Source organism: Accipiter gentilis, chromosome 15 (genome assembly GCF_929443795.1).
Source record: "Accipiter gentilis chromosome 15, bAccGen1.1, whole genome shotgun sequence".
Classification (NCBI taxonomy): Eukaryota; Metazoa; Chordata; class Aves; order Accipitriformes; family Accipitridae; genus Astur; species Astur gentilis.
Window position 1 is genome coordinate 26,056,253 of NC_064894.1, and position 19,952 is coordinate 26,076,204.

Genomic DNA, 19,952 nt, shown 5'->3' on the forward strand with positions numbered 1-19,952 from the left:
ACACACCCCCCCGCAAACACCCCAGAGGTGCTATGTCATGCTTACAGAGTGACTAGTACTTTTAAAACATGTATGACTAAGAGCGACAACAGAGTTTCATACACCAAATCTGGGAACAAAGAAAAAGTCTGGGGGAAGGAAAGAACAGGATGGCACCACTGCACAAAAACCACAGCCCTACATTTTCGTCTTTCTTCCTGCTTCTAACATTTACTTTTAAGACGGCAGTTGCTGCAGGAGTCTTTTACTATCTTCTGTAACACAACATTTCTGCTGCACCCAGTTCTTCTGCCTTTTTCTAAGGGATACTCCTAAGGCTTAGGTAAGGCAGCAAGGGTGGACACAGAGTACGTATCCAGACACCTCCCTTCGTGCTGCTGCAGCTGGCCTCCATATAACATAAAGATAGCAAAATCAGGAAGCATAGGGGGTTCACCGGACCGAATGCAGATGTTGACAACAAGAGTACTTCCCCTGAGTCCCTGGAGAGGGAAAAAGGCATTTCCAGGACACATCACATCTCATCCAAAAGCAGGAGCCTGAAACAAGTCATCCCTTTGAAGCATCTATTGATTATCAGGGGAGCCTAGTCAGATACAGGTATCTGAAGTTAGGTGGGCTATTCTCAAACATTTCCCATTGATATTAATGAATTTTAGGCTTATGGAAATACACATATATGTATTTGCAGAAAGTTTTTCATTATAACTATTCCCATTCTCATTTCTTCTGCTCCTCCTCCAGAGTCTCTTCTTTCCTTTCTTCCTTTCTTCTTTATTCCATTTTTTTTTTCTCCCCCCTCCCCTTCACTCCCCACCTATCTTTTTTCCTCCCTGTATTTCCTCTGCTGTAACTAGCCACCTTCTCCCCATCCACCACATACACTGTTTCTTCCACCCAGTTGCAGGTCCTTCTCGGAGGGAGGAAGGGAGAGGGAAGGCAGGACCTGCTCACCCCACAAGGGCCTGGCAGCCACAAATGCAGGCAACAAGAATAGTACAGAAGATAAGAGAGCAATTGAATTAATGTCCTGCTATAGCCCTTTAAACGCAGGCAAGATGGAAGCTGTATTTCTGCTTTCATCGTAACTAATTGACAGTTGCTGTCTACAAGGTGCTTCTTCACTTCAGTTAAACAACAACAGAAAATGAAACATCAACTGGTAATAACTGATAAAGTGGGGACAAAAAAGGGGCAGAGGAGCTGAAAGGGCTGGAGCCTTTTTTAATTAAAGCCTTTTCTCCAGCTCCCTGCGGCTCCCTTTCTGGCAGGAATGCCAGTTTCCGTGCCAGCCTGCCAGGGGCAGGTCGATGCAGGTGCAAAGGGCGTGCTGCAGCGGTCCCCACGCTCACCGCTCTCTGGACACCTTCACGTCTCCCCTCCTCCGGTAGTTAAGGATTTGCTCTCGGCTTCCTTTGTATATCAAACAGGGAAAAGCAGCACGGTATAGCTAGCAATATGAAAGTGAGTGTGGCTAGGCCACAAGCTGCTGGAGAGACACAGGCAAATGTTGAAGCGCAGGAGGAGAAAAAGCAACCTCAGAAAATTAAAGGCTATTTAAAAAAATAAAAGGGTATATACATGTATACGTGCTTATTTTCTAGGAGGTTTCGTTGCTTTAGATGTTTCACTTCAAAGTGTAAAAGGACAATGTGTAACTGCTTGTAAGTTAATACACTTACGTTAACTTTTTTGGAGAAGTGTAATAGTATAACCCTGTAAAGTATTCTAGGGTATTGAAGTATTTTCTTGCTGTTGAAAAGTTACAGGTCCGAGAGGCACAAGCCAATATCTAATCAGGGTGCACAATGCTAGGACTTGCTGATCTGTATGTTGAATATCCCAACAGAGTCAATGCTCTGCAAGACCTTCTCTGTCACAAGATGGATGCTCCTGAAACCCACCGTGGCTTTACTCTTTGCTCGATGTCCCCATGACACCAAGAGTAGGAGGTAGTGCATAGCATGAACTGCAGAAGTACAGGTTCTGCAGCTGAACTCAGCTCCTCTGTGCAAATAAATCATGTTTGAGTTAGTCCTCGCTAATGAACTAGGATGGCAACCGGATCAGTTGCTATGACAAGTCACCCACCACTCTTGGTCCTAACCCCCAGATGAGTTCAGGGCAGAAGATGGACACTGTGTGACCCACAACACCCAGACTGAAAGAACCTGGGATGGGGGGTAGCTTGAGCATGAAATGTAAGTCTACAAAAATATTTTCCTCTAGGATTATTATGATGTCTTCTGTCACTGCGTACAGAGAAGGCTCCTTCTAAAGCTAAGAGGGAATGTGTTACGAATGGCCCGTGTACAACTTTTAACAATAATATGCAAAATACTATAGAGCTTAAAAGCTTCTCAGGGGGTGACAACCACCTTCTCAAATGTCTCGTTGAACCACTTTTTATGATTTCTTGGGCTTGTAACCACGCTCCCAACTTTTGGTATCGGAACCAAAGCTTTTGCCTGAACCTTAATGAACGCCATTTCTGTGTTTTCTGCTGAGCCTCTCTGTTGCTGGGGAACAAGATTATCAAGAGCAAAACCAGTGTGCTGGGGGACTACTTTCACATCTAAAATCATTTGCCTGCTGGTGCTAACAAAGGGAACTGGGAGACTTGCAGAGAGTCAGCAGAAGGGCTCACCTTGCTAGCCACAAGTTTTGAGGAAGGAGATCCTTGGGACACGGTCAAAAAAATGTCCCTTCTGAAAGGAGCAGATGATACAGGGTCATCCCCTAGTCCGTTGTGTGCTCTTTCTCTCCTTTCCTAACTTCCAACAAGTCACATGCCTGCAAGTAAAACAAGTTTCATTTAAATCTCAAATAAACGAAATTTAAGGGGTAAAGCAACCCCTACTACCTACGCCTAATCATTAAAGCAGAGGATTTACATCCTGAAAATGAAATTATCCATTTGATTTCCCCTTGCGTGCAGTGCCAGGATCAGAAGCAAGCACATTTCTAAATTCTTCCTTCTGTGTATGCTAGCTTCTGCAGGAGACTCTGACTGTGCATATTCTCCATCCATCAAAATTGCCTGAAGACTGGCAGAACACACTGCTCAGGGCAGTTTCAGACTATCATTCCCCTTACAAACGTGTATTCACCTTTACTTAGTAATATGCACCGACAGAGGACTCTGAGCCCCAGGAACACACCTGCAAACTTAATACAAACCTGGGATCAGCTACAAGGTTTTTCTTTAAGTCTTGCTCCTCTTTTTTTTCCTTGACATAATCCAATTATGAAGTACTTGTCTCTGATGACGGGGAAATCATCTAAGAGTCTTCTTAGGCTATTGTAGTACCCGATGAGCTGACATCTCAGGGCATGCTGGGACACAGGTTGATTCAGCCTAAAAAAAAGGTATAATTAAAATATATAGGGTCGTGCAGGGCGTATTCTGTCCAGATAAGCTCTACGTTTGCTGAACTTAATCTCTTTCTGTATGGATATCTTCGGCATCTTCTACAGCAAAAGTTATAAGCTATGATTCCTCTGTACTGCGACAGCCAGCACAATAAAAATTGTGAAAGCGGCATTTAAGAACCAAGGTAAATTTTAGATTTAAGGCTTTTCATCATACAGATGTCTTCACAATGCTTTAGAAATATCCACAAAGCAATACAGCAGCTGCTTTGTGGTAGCTGTTGGTACTTACATTACAATAAGGAAGCAGAAGCAGGAAGGAGCTAAATGAGATGACGAGTTAACTGCAGGACTGGGAATTAGCGTGACCCTGAGTCAGATTTCATCATCGCTGAGCTGTGCCGAAACTCCACTCCAACCCCTGGCCGCAAGCTGCCTCCAGACCCATCGGTCTGGCCTTACGTACGCCCTCGATAAGCCGTACCTGGGTTAAGGGCAGTCTGCGTCTGCAGCATGACACAAATCTGTCATTTGCAAAACATGGCTTACTGAAACAGCTGCCCTACTCGCAGTTTGCTCCTCGCCATGCTCTCTCCCAAGGCTGCTCGGACGTACCTCTGCACACCTGGGCATACATATGAGGAGAAGACAGACCTGGGTGCCGGCCACATGCCAGTTTCTTACCCAGTCTTTTGACAGAGCGGATCTGGAACATACAGCTCTTAGGTGGCTTCGCAACAGGCTACACACTCCAGTAGAAAAGTAGCGTGTAAACTCGTCTAGGGTGGTATATCAAGTATGGTCTCTTTCTCAGTGAAAGTAGACTAGCGATAGCCCATTTCCTTCCCCCCCTTCTTTATTGGCATGTGTGCTCAATCTCATGATACTGTGTGCAAGACAAAGATCCCAGAAACACAAACTTATCTGGGAATAAAACCCATAAGATACTGAACATTGACATATGAACACAGGATTAAAAAAAAAATAAAATCAAGTCCAACTCTGTTTGAACCTCTGGTTTCTCCCAAGTTGTCTTACAAACTAGATTGAATTCACAGGGTAGCACATCCCACTCATTCGTTCTCTGATCGACTGCACATTATTTGCACTACAATTTATCATTCATGTCAATGATGTTTATCTGGTATTTCTGCTGGAATACCAAAAAAGCGTTGGTGTTGTGTGCCTCTACCTAACATCCCGTCATCAATCCTTTCTCCTCATAAAGAAACCAAGTGGCATATTTCCTACTCATCCAGCAACATGGCTTGTACTGCCTGTAATGTTATCCCACTAAACCACTGAAAATGTTCTTCCTCTCAGCTTGCAAAATGGTTTACAGGTATATTCATAATATTGTGAACAGAAAGTCTGTAAGTTTATGTTATCCACATAAAAAGATGACGGCAGAGCAAGAGTTATGTTTAAAACACGGTGTGTTTGTATGGAAATGTCTGTACTACATCTACATTAAACATATATTAGACATATAGTAAATTTCTATATCAGATATACTTACTTATAGCAATATTCAACAATAATGTCTCTCGAGTTTCAGAAGTTCATCCTATAATGACACAATATTTTCTTCTTAGTATCCTGTAGGACTTACATGTACTGTGAATCTAAAAGCCAAACTGGGGTTTTGCAGCCTGCTGCCCAGTGCTTCTCTCTTCTGAGCTAAAGTCTTCAGCATCCTATCTCGGGGTCCCTGTTTCTCCAGCTGAATGGAAACAAAAGCTTCTGGAGGCCTGACAAGGGAGAAAAGCGTAGGAGCTGAGAAGAGTCACCTCTCAAGAGGTAAAGTGATAATCTCCTGAACCACTCAAATAACTTCTTTAGATTAGACACAGCTTCTCCAACAACATTCATTTTACTCCTTGCTTATGTATAACAGGTACAAATACACTGGATCTCGTGGATCAGCTACCAGAGATGAGATGAACTCTGGGAAAAGTCTCCCAGTCCACGTATTTTTAATTTCAGTGCAAGTGAAATAAATGACGAAAGAAATAGTGACAAATTAAAAAAACTAAACCAAAAACAAAGCCATACCTCCTCATACTGGCATTAAGGTAGTAACAGGAACCGTGAGGCTGCCTGGGCTAAGCTAGACATGTTGACTGCCTTTTTATTTGTACCTTCCAACCACAGGTTGTTCACAATTAGCACAGAGTTTTCAGTGCTTGACTTCCAGCTGATCAGCACTGAATAATGTAAAAAATTGCTCTGTGTCTTGCCAGTACCCTGCTAGTACACAATACCCCATGTAAAAGCCAGAAAATTGCTCCAAGGAGCTAGTAAGTGGGCATACAAAGCACCAAGACCAAGCTCTGTTCTACAGGAGGAGCAAAGTCATATCTAATGGCCTTATCCTGGCCCGCTTATTATTTACCATAATTTTGCAGTGTTTTCAACTGTAAACTCACTGATGCTTAGAAACTCCCGTGAGCTATCTGGATGTCCTCCTTTCATTTACAGGTTATCTCCATGGGGTTTGACGTGAAGCCAGAGTCCCATCGACAGGGCATGGTGAGACAACAATAACGCTCAGACCACCAGTTCACACCAAGAAACAGGGAGTCTGGGCACATGCTCTTATGGTCGAGAGCTCATCTCCACATTTTGTCATGGCGGAGGCCCAGGGCGATGTGAAGCAGGTAGTGCTCAGGATTGACAGGTGTGCCAGACTGACCCCTAACCAGCTGAGGGGGCTCAGCCAGTCTGTAATAAATACCTTTTAATGGTACAGAGTAAACCTGGAGAATGCCCAGGAGAAAATGAAGTGGCTGGTGTGGTTTCTTGCAGCAGCTGATCCTCTGGTTTCACTCCCAGACACTGAATTTCTTCCACTTGCTGAACTGCTCCAACTTGTTAGACTTACATTTCCTTCCTAAAATATCATGAATATCAATTCTGTGCTTGCTCTTATAAAGACTGGCAGCTCTTCCTACAAAATCAATGCAGATTTGCAATTCTGTATGCTTTCATTTACCCTAGCTTTATGATATAATAATTCACTGGGATCATTGAAAGTCACAGAAAAAAACCATTTCTCATTGAGCACAGGCATAATGAAACTGTAGCAGCAGCAGACTAAGAGGCAGCACTCGATTTATAAATCAGACAACATTCTTGACGTTCACTCAGCTGCAAATAAAATATGAATATTCCCAGATATTCACATTATCAAATATGTACAAATAATTGTGTATTTAGATCACTTGTCTGGAAAATCAGTTTGCCTCCCCATGAACGCAAAAAACTACACTCATCCCCCCAACAACACCTATTTAAGTCCCAGTGTCTCCTGGTATGAAGGAACTTCAGAAATTTCTGCATATTTATATAAAAATAATCCTAAGTTTCAAGTAGGAACAAGCGGTACTTTTCCAAGCTCTTGAAGTCGCATTTCAAAAGTGGCACAGGCACTTTGAAGTCCAAGGGAGCTACAAAGCATACTAATTCCCCTGCAAATCAAGGAGAGCTATTGTCTTTTGTGTATAGTGGGAAAGGAAAATACCAAAATGGGAAAAAAATGCCATGTTTTGAGAGTTGAGTTCCTCCTAAGTACTAGCTTGGCTTGGGTTAGTGCCAGCTTACAGATGGATCTACCAAAGAACACCTTTGCTCTGTTGTAGTAGAAAATGGACTTATTTCCCAGAGGACAATTCTTCCTGCTTGGCTGAGCACAGGGAATGTACAACGTGTATTATAAAAACAGTGGTCAGCAATTGCCTTAGAAGTAAATGGGCAGACATGAGCAGTGTCTTCATTCCTGAGAAATATTTCAGCCTACAAACAAAGTCAGTATAGAAAAGTTTGGCACTGAGATTGCAAATACACGGGATTTTGCCACTCCGAAGGTCCTAGACCAGTATCAAACAGGCTGGACTGCATGAGGGCACGCTGAGACTGGGCTGGTTAAGCCTGTGCCCTTCACGGCACAGCCCACAGGTCTTGGCTATCAACGGGCGTTGCAGAGCTCACGGCTCCTTTGGCATCTCGCTACCAGCTCTCCTTCGCATGGCCTGAAGGGAGACGCCACGGGCCTTGGCCTGTGTCGGGTGGGCAACCAGTGCCACCCACGGCAGTGGTGGGTCCCTCTGTGCAGACACAGCCTGGGACATCCTGCAACCATCTCCCTTTCCCATGTAATGAGGTTATACAAGATCTCTTCCTGTTTTACATGTTAATCTAGAATAACAGATGCATGACCTCCTTATCATTGCCTCTGCTGGTTGCATTAATTGTCCTCTGTGTGTGGATGCAGCAGCCATTAAATGATTTACAGAGGAGAGGAGACACCGGAAAATGAAAAATACAGTTGCTGCCATTCTGTGGAAAAGAAACCATTCAGCATTTAGACAGCAAGAGCTCCGACTGTTTGAAAGATCAATCCTTTTCAACTGGGTGATGAAGAGCTATTTCCAGAGTAAGACTACTCATGGTTATCAGCAGACACACAAACCCAGCGCTTTATGTGGCAGCGCAGAGGATCGATTTGGGAAACAAACCAAGGTTGCTCAGTTCCACTGACGATTTCAGTGCTGCAGGATCTGATTAAAAATAAAGATGGGGAATCGCAGACTTCTCTGTGAGAGGGAATGGAAACCAGTCTCTGGGATGAACTAGACCATCGCCAGTCCTGGGAGGTTGCACAGCTGGCCATCCAGCTGCCAACATCTGGGTGCTCACCAAGTGGCTGCAGAGTGCAGCAGCTGCCGGGGACATGGCCCACGTGCTGCCAAAAGTTGCCTGAGGTCAGTGGTGTAAAGGGTTCCTGCTCAGCAGCAAGCAGGCAGCTCTGACCACTACGATGATACTACGCGTTTTTCTGGATAAGCTGTCGGGATATAATTTTGTTTGGGCCAATGGATCTCTGCTGTATGGTGCAGAATCAGTGTCCTGCTCGTGTTGGGACAGGATGCAAACCATGTAGTGGTGAAACAAGTTTGTTCTGGTGCAGCTGACGGTCTCTGGGTTGAGTGTTGGCCCTAGGACCTCCCTTACATTCACCTCTGGTGTAAGGAAAGAAAGGGTATAGGGCACTGCTCTAAGAACAATGATTCATGCTCAGAAGTTTGCAAGTCACAGCTGCATGAGAGGTCTTTCCCTCCCATCCCCGCAGCTCTGAGTGACCCAAAATGAGACACTGGGGAGTCACAATAACATCTATTTTATTTTTAAACTCAGAAAAAAAAAAAGTGATGTCACACAGGAAGTGTTTTAGCCTCATTCCCTTAGCTGGTTCAACACATGTCTAACAAGTTTTGAGCGCTCTGACTGATTTTAAATACATTTGACATGGAACAGAGGTCTCAAGGGTATAAAGCTCCTTCCTGTTTTGCAAAATCAGCATTCATCTAGTGAGGAGAACCCCCTGCTCAGAGAAAAAGCAAGGAGAGTTTGATCCCTAGCCACGTTGCTTGGCTTGCTTAGCTCCCAGGAGGAGCGGCCAGCTGGGCTCCCAGCACGACAGCCAGGCAGTCAGCACAGGCACAGCTACGAACCTGCCGCAAAACACAGAGCTTCTTGCCCAGCTAACCCAAAAACAAAACACAGGCGTTTCCCATAGACAGGAATGAGCTGAGTATACTGCTTGGTGGCAAGGAACTGAGCATGGGGAGCATTGGGGATGCAAGGGGGGCTGAGGGGGGATGGATAGGATGTTCTAAGGAACATGGAAAGAGATGCCAATATAAGCACAGAGAAGGCAAGACAAGCCCTAAAGAATCTCTGTTTGCTTAAGAATTGAAAATTGCATATGAGGTTACTTAACTCATCACTGTAATCCAGCTGGCTCTGGAAGAGACACAACAGCTGTGTAAGAAAATGCAACACAGAGCCCTACAACATGTATGTATGAAGCAAGGGCATGTATATATGTATGTAGCATGTATGAAGCAAGGGCATCTCCTGAGCACCATATATTAAACACAGAATGAAAAAAAAAAAAAAAAAGAAGCCAAATATAATATAGGGAACAGGAATGGCTTGGTGACCCTAGCAGGTAGCTTTTGAACCAACATTATAGCATCAGGCTGACATGAATGCTTCCCAATGCAAATACTGTTGACCATACTTCTGGTTTTAGAAGTCAGGACAAATCAAAGCGGCAGGTACTGATGGTTTCTCCATCCCAGAAGAATGCATATTTCAAGGTCAGGTTGTGATTGCTAGCCTTACTGCATACCACAGGCTATAAGATTTCACCTGTACCTTTTGAATCCAAGTCATCTCCAACCTCTTTCAGTCCTCTCTTGAGGCATATTTTTAGCTATGCTTCATCACTTACCCAACTAATAGACTTTAAATAAATCACCAATGTGACACCATTTATTTTTATGTCATATGCTAGTACGCAGTCACTGCAGTTCCTGCAGTCATCGGTGATGCTGTTCCAAGTGTTGCATAGGTCTGCCATCCAGTTGATTACAAGCAGAATTAACAGATACCTTCTTCGGGCTAAGTCTGACAAACCCCATTATTACTAGTGCAATGTGAGGAAGAAGATGTTACTAACCTTTATGTCCAGGGTATGGAGAGACTGGACCAAATAACAAAGGGTGAACAGCTGCCAAAAGAGCGTTTTTCTGAATGACCTGACAGGGCAGGATAAGTTGCGTGTTCCTCATTCCAGATGGACACAAGAGCTAAGGAGAGGAAAAACCACATGTTAGGCGTTTCCCTTGCCATTTAAAATACAGGTTACTTTACAGATAGCGCTCTCTGTCTTCTAGTACTTCAGCAGCTTAATTTAACGAAAGGACACGGGGCAGGGGGTGGGACCGATATTCCCCCAGACACAGGGCGGTGGAAGAGGCACTGACACGGCTGTGTGCCAACCAACCTTCTTCTGGTGCTCTCCTTGCCATCTCCCTTTGGCATCTGGCTCCCTCCTGTACATGTCTAGCAACAAAATAGGACCAAGTCAACCAGATGCTGACAAATCCCCTAACAAACAGTAAACTGTCCCCATTCCAAATTCTTCGCTCCATTAAGCTTGTTGATCTCTGTTTTGCACTCTAATCTGCCATACTGAGTCAGTTACATCAGCAAGTTCAAGAAAAACACTAATACCCCTAAGTAGTATACACTCATCCCTCTTCTTTCCCGCACCCCAACAGCCACATCCCAGTTTCACCCTTTCCCCCAGCAGCCTCACATAGCTCCGCTCCCCTCCCGTGCCATACCTCCAGGGTCAGTGGTCACATCAGGTGCCCACTTCTGTAGTCGGTCCAACCCTGACGTCTCGGGAACCGTAAACTTCGATGCCAGGCCCGCCTAGGGAAAATGCAGAGGCACACAGGTGTTATATGCTGCTTTCCAAAAGAAAGTGCCTGCCATGCAAAATGGACTAGCAAATATTTTTGACTAACTTACATACTCAGGGAACACAGAGATCCCAAAAGCACAAAACCCAAGCAAACAACCTCACACCCCACCACAGCCTGCAACACTGTCCTCTCACTTTTGCTGTTGCACCCTTGCTTAACTGTTCTGCTTAGCCTAGACCTATTACTTAAACTGCAAGAAACCATGCACTGACACAACAATTACAGTTACTGCCAGATTATTCAAATATACATAGAGACCGATAGAGCTCAAGAACTCAGCCCCACAAATTCGAAAAGAAGTACAGCTAGCAAATGACCATTACTGGTGTAACTGACTCTTCCTTTATGGATCAATAATTCTCAAATGACTATGCACTGCAGTATGGAGAACTCCTCAGTAGACAGCAAGCTCGAATAAGAGCACCAGCTGGGCTGCCAGAACCTGCTCACACACAGGACGCTACTATTAGATAACATTGCGCTATAAAGCCTTAAGCCAAAACTGCATAGTGGTTACAGGAGACCTGAGTGCAGACAGATGCTGAATATGACTTGATGGTCCCAAAAAATCTAATGGAGACCCCTCAGACACAAGTGCTTGATGAGAGCTGCTTCTTGCCAGCATACGAGCTCTGTGAGAAAAAGCCAAAGGTGATGCAGACTGAGCTATTAAAATCTTGGTACAGAAGTACGCATTACTTCAGAAGGCAGGATGGTTCTGCCAGATTGGTCTGACCTAAGCACCAGGTTCTAATGCCTGTCCAGTGGTGTCTGTGATATCCCTCGCAGACTCAAATGCAATAGACAGCTCTCCCATCCACAACCATGTTTTGCATGTCTGAGCCACAACCTCACCGTGACCATGTCCCCCTGTGATAAAAGTCAAACAGAACAAATAAAGACTCTGCTTCATCACCTCGGTATCCAAAAGAAGCTTCTTTCCTTTGCTGACAGTCAACACAGATATCCTCATGCTGTTCCTTGAGGGTGGGCTAACCCTTGGGTACCTGCACTGCCAAAGGAAGAGAAAATGATTGTGCGCTGATAACCTGCTCCATCCTCCTCTTGTTCTTCAAGAAATCAAAAGAAAGCTGCCGTCCCAATGGTTACATAACAGAAGAATTGTGTGCAGGAGATGACAGAGCCTGTCCCCGTTAAACAGAAAACTCTGCTATAGCCCTGCTTTCCCTTTCGGCAACAGCGCCTGCCATTGAGGTGCCCCAAACCTTCATGAATTGCTAGGAAAGTCAGATGCACTTAGCTCAAAACGTCTGGCAAATAAGACATGAACTAACAACATACAAGTACCCTACCTTATCCCAGAATCAGTCAGATAGCTAGTTTCCTCCCACACAAAACTCACATATTCAACAAATACACAGAATAGAACAACATTACACCAAACAAAACAAAATCCTTACCCTCTGACATGCTCTGAAAGGGATTAGTGCACACACGTAATATATACTGGCACATTGACCCACGTACTGGACTTCCTCAGGGTCAGCCCTGCAAAGACAAAAGGAAGCCTGACGCTACCTCCCTGGATGTCCCGGAGCTCCGGTCCCCGCTCTGCTGCTCCCATCGTGGGAAAATGCTGATGAGGGTATCTGGCAAAAAGAGAAGGGAGCAAGCTACAGGGACCTAGATGCCAAAAGACCACCTGACTTTACCTGCAAGAATAAACAAAAGAAACCTTCCCAAAAAGAATTCTAACCAAAGACCAGAAAATATGAAAAACCCACAAAGCTCAAAAAGACAGGACACCGTACCATTGAGCAACCCAGACTACCTGACAAACAAAGCTCTAAGAAAGAGAGGTCCCAAATAGCTTAGCCAGCTCAAAAGCTGCGATCAACTGAACGAGCAACAGAGAAGCCCAGGAGCAGAATAAGCAACCTGAGCAGAGGCTGCACCTCATATACCCCAGGCATTGCCTACCACCCTGTCCTGGTTTTGGCTGGGATAGAGTTAATTTTCTTTCTAGTAGCTGGTACAGTGCTATGGTTTGGATTCAGTATGAGGATAATGCTGATAACACACTGATGTTTTCAGTTGTTGCTAAGTAGTGTTTAGACTAAGTCGAGGGTTTTTCAGCTTCTCCTGCCCAGCCAGCAAGAAGGCTGGAGGGGCACAAGAAGTTGGGAGGGGACACAGCCAGGGCAGCTGACCCAAACTGGCCAAAGGGGTATTCCAGACCATGGGACATCATGCGCAGTATGTAAAGGGGGGGAGTTGGCCTGGGGGGATTGCTGCTCGGGAACTAACTGGGCATCAGTCAGTGAGTGGCGAGCAATTGCATTGTGTATCACTTACTTTGTGTATTCCAATCCTTTATTATTATTGTCATTTTATTGTTATTATTATCATTATGAGTTTCTTCCCTTCTGTTCTATTAAACTGTTCTTATCTCAACCCACGATTACCTTTTTCCTTCTTATTCTCTCCCACTGGGTGGGGGGGAAGTGAGCGAGTGGCTGTGTGGTGCTTAGTTGCTGGCTGAGGTTAAACCACAACAGTCTATTTTGGCACCCAACGTGCGGCACAAAGGGTTGACATAACAACAGATCTGACCAGAGCATGTTAAAACGAATTTGTTACAAGCATTCATTATATTAGTTTAATAGTCGCTGGTCACAATATCTATTTATGGGCTCTTAGATTTGTAGCACTTGTTTTTAGAGCTCTGTTATGTATCACCTCACTTATGGTATACAGTCCCTGTGCTGTGCTTATCATCCGTGGGAGGTGGATTAAGGTTTTTGCTTTGATGTATTGTGTAATACTGGCTTATGGTATGATAAAATTATCAGTCATGGGACTAATCTGGGATTTGTACTCAGCATTGCCATCACCTCTATACCTTGGGAGCCATCTATGGGAAACTATTAATAATTACACCCTTCACCTTTCCTCCTTAGAGAGCCAATCTATGGGTGAGATGCCTTTCTTCCCCCTTCCCTTCTCCTCCAGTCTAATTACAATAGCATTTGAGAATTCTGAAAAATTTGAATACCCTTGGGATGTTGAAACCAGCATGGTCCACAGGCTAGGAACTAGCATGTTCCTGGATGTGGTTCAGGTCTTGTTTAGGGTTAAACAACTATTTAAGATCAACCACAGATCTGTCCTGAGGCTGAGTAATTATGAGTGGCAGGGTGCATGGGGTAGTATGGGCAAATGCCTAAGGCAGTGCGCACCTCCAGCATTTTAGAACTTCATCCTTGAACAAGTGCAGAATCCTGAAAAACTAGTAGAACATTTGGAAAACATATGCTGTCACCCGGACAATTCCAGTGAGATACAAATTACCACAACCTGCAGGGGCCTGGCCCATGCCTATCGAGCCCTGTCCAACACTATTCAGTACCCTCAAGGGGAAGAGAAGGTCTCTGGATCTAACATCAAGGCAATAAGCACTGCAGCCATTCCAACCCCAGTGACAGGCACTGCAACTGAACCAGCAAACCAACCCGTACCAGTATCAGTTGCCCCCATAGAGAAGAAAAAAAAAATATACAAAAAAAAAAATCAGTTTGCTTAGTGAAGGATGAAGATGAACCAGGGTCATCACAAGAACAGGAGGAAGAGGCAGAACTAGAGATAATCACCCAATCTCTATCCCTGAGTGAGCTGCAGAGTATGCAAAAAGATTTCAGTTGTCATCCAAGAGAGCACATTATCAACTGGCTGCTCTGATGCTGGGACAATGGGGCTAGCAGCCTGGAATTAGAAGGCAGGGAAGCCAAGCAGCTGGGATCATTTGCCAGGAAAGGTGGCATTGACAAGGTGATCAGAAAAAAGACACAAGCCCTCATCTATAGGCAACTCCTGTCAAGCGTGAAGGAAAGGTACCCCTTTAAGGAAGAGGTTATATGTCAACCAAGCAAGTGGACCACCATGGAGAGAGGTCTCCAATACCCCAGGGAATTAGCCATGCTAGAGATGATTTATTATACCCTGGACAATGCACAATTACCCAAAGATCCAGACAAAGTCCAATGCACGCGACCCATGTGACAGAAGTTTGTACAGAGCACACCATCGTCGTATGCCAACCCACTGGCAATATTGACCTGGAAAGACGAAGAGGCACTGACAGTGGATGAAATGGCTTGCCAACTCCAGCAATACGAAGAAAATCTCTCTTCCTCCATAAAAGCCTGCAACTTGGCTGTGGAGAAGTTGGTCCAGGAGTTCTAGCAGTTCCAAGAGGGTACGTGTCCTACTCCCCACCTGTATGGGCCCGTATCTCAGCTATTAGAAGTGAGCATTCCTCTGCCCAAGAGAGAGAATATAGAAGGTACACATCACGGGATTCCCTGTGGTTTTACCTGTGTGGCCATGGAGAGGACAAAAGGAAGTGGGATGGAAAACCTACCTCGACCTTAGAGGCACAGGTACATGAGTTGCAAGGAAAAACAATCACAAAAGGGGATTCTACTTGGAAACGTGCTGCTCCAGTTTCCAGTGAGGTGATTCTCCAGGCAGAGTAGAAGGGCTGATCTCACTTCTGCTCCTCTTGAAGGGACTTGTGATTCATGTTTACAAAAAATGAGTAATGAATACTCTGACCGGGATTAGAGGGGCCCTGCCTCCAGCCAGGTGGAGGAAAGGAATAACCAGGTTTATTGGACTGTGTGGATTCGATGGCCTGGCACGTCAGACCCACAGGAGTACAAGGCTCTAGTGGACACCAGTGCACAGCGTACCCTAATGCCATCAAACTATAAAGGGCCAGAACCCATCTGGATTTCTGGAGTGACAGGAGGATCCCAAGAGCTAGCTGTACTGGAAGCTGAGGTAAGTCTAACTGGGAATGAGTGGCAGAAACGCCCCATTGTGACTGGCCCAGAGGCCCCGTGCATCCTTGGCATAGACTATCTCAGGAGGGGGTGTTTCAAGGACCCAAAAGGGTACCGGTGGGCCTTTGGTATAGGCGTCTTGGAGACCGAGGGAATTAAACAGCTGTCCACCTTGCCTGGTGTCTTGAAGGACCCTTCGATTGTGGGGTTGCTGAGGGTTGAAGACCAACAAGTGCCAATTGCTACCTCAATGGTGTACTGGCAGCAATATTGCACCGAGACTCCCTGATTCCCATCCATAAGCTGATTTGTCAACTGGAAGGCCAAGGGGTGATCTGCAAAACTCGCTCACCCTTTAATAGTCCCATATGGCCAGTGCGAAAACCTAATGGAGAGTGGAGACTAACAGTAGACTGTCATGGCCTGAATGAAGTCACGCCGCCGCTGGGTGCTGTCGTGCGGGACGTGCTAGAACTTCAATAGGAACTGGAGTCAAAGGCAGCCAAGTGGTACGCCACAACTGACATCGCTAATGCATTTTTCTCAATCCCTTTGGCAGCAGAGTGCAGACCACAGTTTGCTTTCACTTGGAGGGACGTCCAATACACCTGGAATCGACTGCCCCAGGGGTGGAAACACAGCCCCACCATTTGCCATGGACTGATCCAGACTGCACTGGAGAAGGGTGAAGCTCCAGAACACCTGCAATACATCAATGACATCATCATATGGGGCAACACGGCAGAAGAAGTTTTTTGAGAAAGGGAAGAAAATAATCCAAATCCTTCTGAAGGCCAGTTTTGCTATAAAACGAAATAAGGTCAAGGGACCTGCACAGGAGACCCAGCTCTTAGGAATAAAAAGGCAAGATGGGCGTCATCATATCCCAGTAGATGTGATCAACAAAATAGCAGCTATGTCTTCACCAACTAATAAAAATGAAAGACAAGCTTTCTTAGTGTTGTGGGCTTTTGGAGAATGCATATTCTAAATTACAGTCTGATTGTAAGCCCTCTCTATCAAGTGACCTGGAAGAAGAATGATTTTAAACGGGGCCCTGAGCAACAACAAGCCTTTGAACAAATTAAATGGGAAATTGTTCATGCAGTAGCCCTCCGGCCCGTCTGGGCAGGACAAGACATTAAAAATGTGCTTTATACCACAGCTGGGGAGAATGGCCCTACCTGGGGCCTCTGGCAAAAAGCACCGGGGGACACCCGAGGCCAGCCCCTGGGTTTTGGAGTCAGGGATACAGAGGATCCGAGGCTCGCTATACTCCAACTGAAAAAGAGATATTGGCAGCATATGAAGGAGTTCAAGCTGCCTCAGAAGTGGTTGGTACTGAAGCACAGCTCCTCTTAGCACCCCAACTGCCGGTGCTGGGCTGGATGTTCAAAGGGAAGGTTCAAAGGGAAGGTCTCCTCTACACAACATGCAACTGGTGCCACGTGGAGTAAGTCGGTCGCACTGATCACACAACGGACTCGCACAGGAAACCCCAGTTGCCCAGGAATTTTGGAAGTGATCACGGACGGGTCAGAAGGCCAAGATTTCAGAATATCACCAGAGGAGGCGATGTGTGCTGAAGAGGCCCCACTGTATAATAAACTGTCAGAAAATGAGAGGCAATATGCCCTGTTCACTGATGGGTCCTGTCACATTGCGGGAAAACATCGGAGGTAGAAGGCTGCTGTATGGAGTCCTATACAAGAAGTCACAGAAACCACTGAAGGAGAAGGTGAATCGACTCAGTTTGCAGAGGTGAAAGGCATCCAGCTAGCATGAGATATTGCTGAAAAAGAAAAGTAGCCAGTGCTCTGTCTCTATACTGACTCATGGATGGTGGCAAATGCCCTGTGGGGGTGGTTGGAGCGATGGAAGCCGAGCAACAGGCAGTGCAGAGATAAACTCACTGGGCGGCCGCACTGTGGCAAGCTGCTGGTGTCCAGCTGGAGAATCTGGTTGTAAAAGTAGGTCACGTAGACGCTCACATACCCATGAGTCGGGCCGCTGAAGAACATCAAAACAACCAGCACCTGGATCGGGCTGCTAAGATTGAAATGGGTCAGGTGGATTTGGGCTGGCAACATAAGGGTGAATTATTTATAGCTCAGTGGTCCCGTGACACCTCAGGCTATCAGGGAAGAGATGCAACATATAGATGGGCTCGTGATTGAGGCGTGGACTTGACCATGGACACCATTGCACAAAGTTATCCATGAATGTGAAACCTGTGCTGCAATTAAGCAAGCCAAGCAGTTGCAGCCCCTGTGGTATGGAGGATGATGGCTGAAATATCAATCTGGGGAAGCCTGGCAGATTGACTACATCGCACTCCCACAAACCTGCCAAGGCAAGCACCGTGTGCTTACAATAGTGCAAACAACCACCAGATGGCTGGAAACACATCCCATGCCCCACGCCACCACCTGGAACGCTGTCCTGGGCCTTGAAAAACAAGTCTTATGGCAAGAGGGCACCCTAGAAAGAATTAAGTCAGACAACAAGACTCCTTTCTGAAACAACCTTATAGGCATCTGGGCCAAAGAGCATGGCATTGAGTGGGTAAATCACATCCCCTATCATGAACCAGCCTCCGAGAAAATTTAATGGTACAACGGACTGTTAAAGACTACATTGAGACCATTGGGGGGTGGGACCTTCAAACACGGGGATACACGTTTAGCAAAAGCCAGCTGGTTAGTCAACACCAGAGGATCTGCCGATCAGGGTGGCCCCACCCAATAGTAACTTTTACATGCTGTAGATGGGGATAAAGTCCCTGTAGCGCACATAAAAAAAATACATTAGGGAAGACAGTCTGGGTTACTCCCGCATCAGGCAAAGGCAAACCCATTCATAGGATTGCTTTTGCTCAAGAACCTGGGTGCACTTGGTGGGTGATGCAAAAGGATGGGGAAGTCCGATGCGTGCCTCAAGGGCATTTGATTTTAGGTGAGAATAGCCAATGAATTAAATTGTATGATGTTAGTTGCAATATAACCCTGCCACTGTACGTTATCATTACTATAATTGTTAGATGCTATATCAATGGTATTACGGTAAGAATCAATTAGGTCAAGCAAGAATGAACTTTGATAAAACTGAGCAAAGCACAGTAGTGACAGAACCACAACCAACTTAAGCATGCAATAATCCAACATTACACACCATCGTCTGGCTGCACCCAATGTCACCTGCTCGCCACGCTGCACTGCAGCCTGATCCTGCTCTGCCGACTGAGCAGACTTTGTACCATCCCTCCTGCCCAGGAAGGCTGGTATGACAGAAGGAGCCTGAAATCAGGGACTAAATGAACTCAACAAACATTTTTACAGGGATGCCCCATAGGTTAAGGGAAGGATATCTGTGTTTCTGTATAAACACATATATATAAGGATGGAAAAGTTGATGGTGGTTGATTAGTATGTATTGGAAAGTATGGGACCTAAGCATGATGTAAATGGTATAGAATATGGGGTGGACACTGTCCTGGTTTTGGCTGGGATAGAGTTAATTTTCCTTCTAGTAGCTGGCATAGTGCTATGGTTTGGATTCAGTATGAGGATAATGCTGATAACACACTGATGTCTTCAGTTGTTGCAGAGTAGTGTTTAGACTAAGTCAAGGGGTTTTCAGCTTCTCCTGCCCAACCAGCAAGAAGGCTGGAGGGGCACAAGAAGTTGGGAGGGGACACAGCCAGCACAGCTGACCCAAACTGGTCAAAGGAATATTCCATACCCTGTGATAACATGCCCAGTATATAAACTGGGGGAGTTGACCTGGGGGGGCAGATTGCTGCTCGGGAACTAACTGGGCATTGGTCAGTGAGTTGTGAGAAATTGCATTGTGCATCACTTGTTTTGTATATTCTAGTCAGTTTATTATCTTTATTTTCTTCCTTTCTGTTCTGTTAAACTGCCTTTATCTCAGCCCACGAGTTTTACCTTTTTCCTTCCAATTCTCTCCCCCATCCCCGTGGGCGGGGGGAAGTGAGTGGGCAGCTGCGTGGTGCCTCGCTGCTGGCTGGGGTTAAACCACAACACACCCTTCCCACAATCTCCTGGGAAAGGGGAGCAGTGAACCACCACAAGGCATAAAGTTGGATGGAGAAGCAGCAGCACGTGTTCTCATCTGCCTCCAGTTACAGCACGCAAAACACTGAACAGAGAAAGCGACCCTTACTGGGAATGGCAATACCTGCTCTTGTACTACAACTGCATCTATCCCATCAGCAATGTAACCGGGTAGGTAACTACACTTAACTTTTCTGGAGTGTAGATAGAAAAAGATAGATGGCCTTCTAAGCTGTGTAAGAAAGTAGTTCATTAAAGGCAACAACAATATCATTATAAAACATCACGTGCTTTAGTTTCCTGTAAAAAACCCGAACACCTGTGGGGTTATGCTGCATTTCTAGAAAGACTGCGCATAC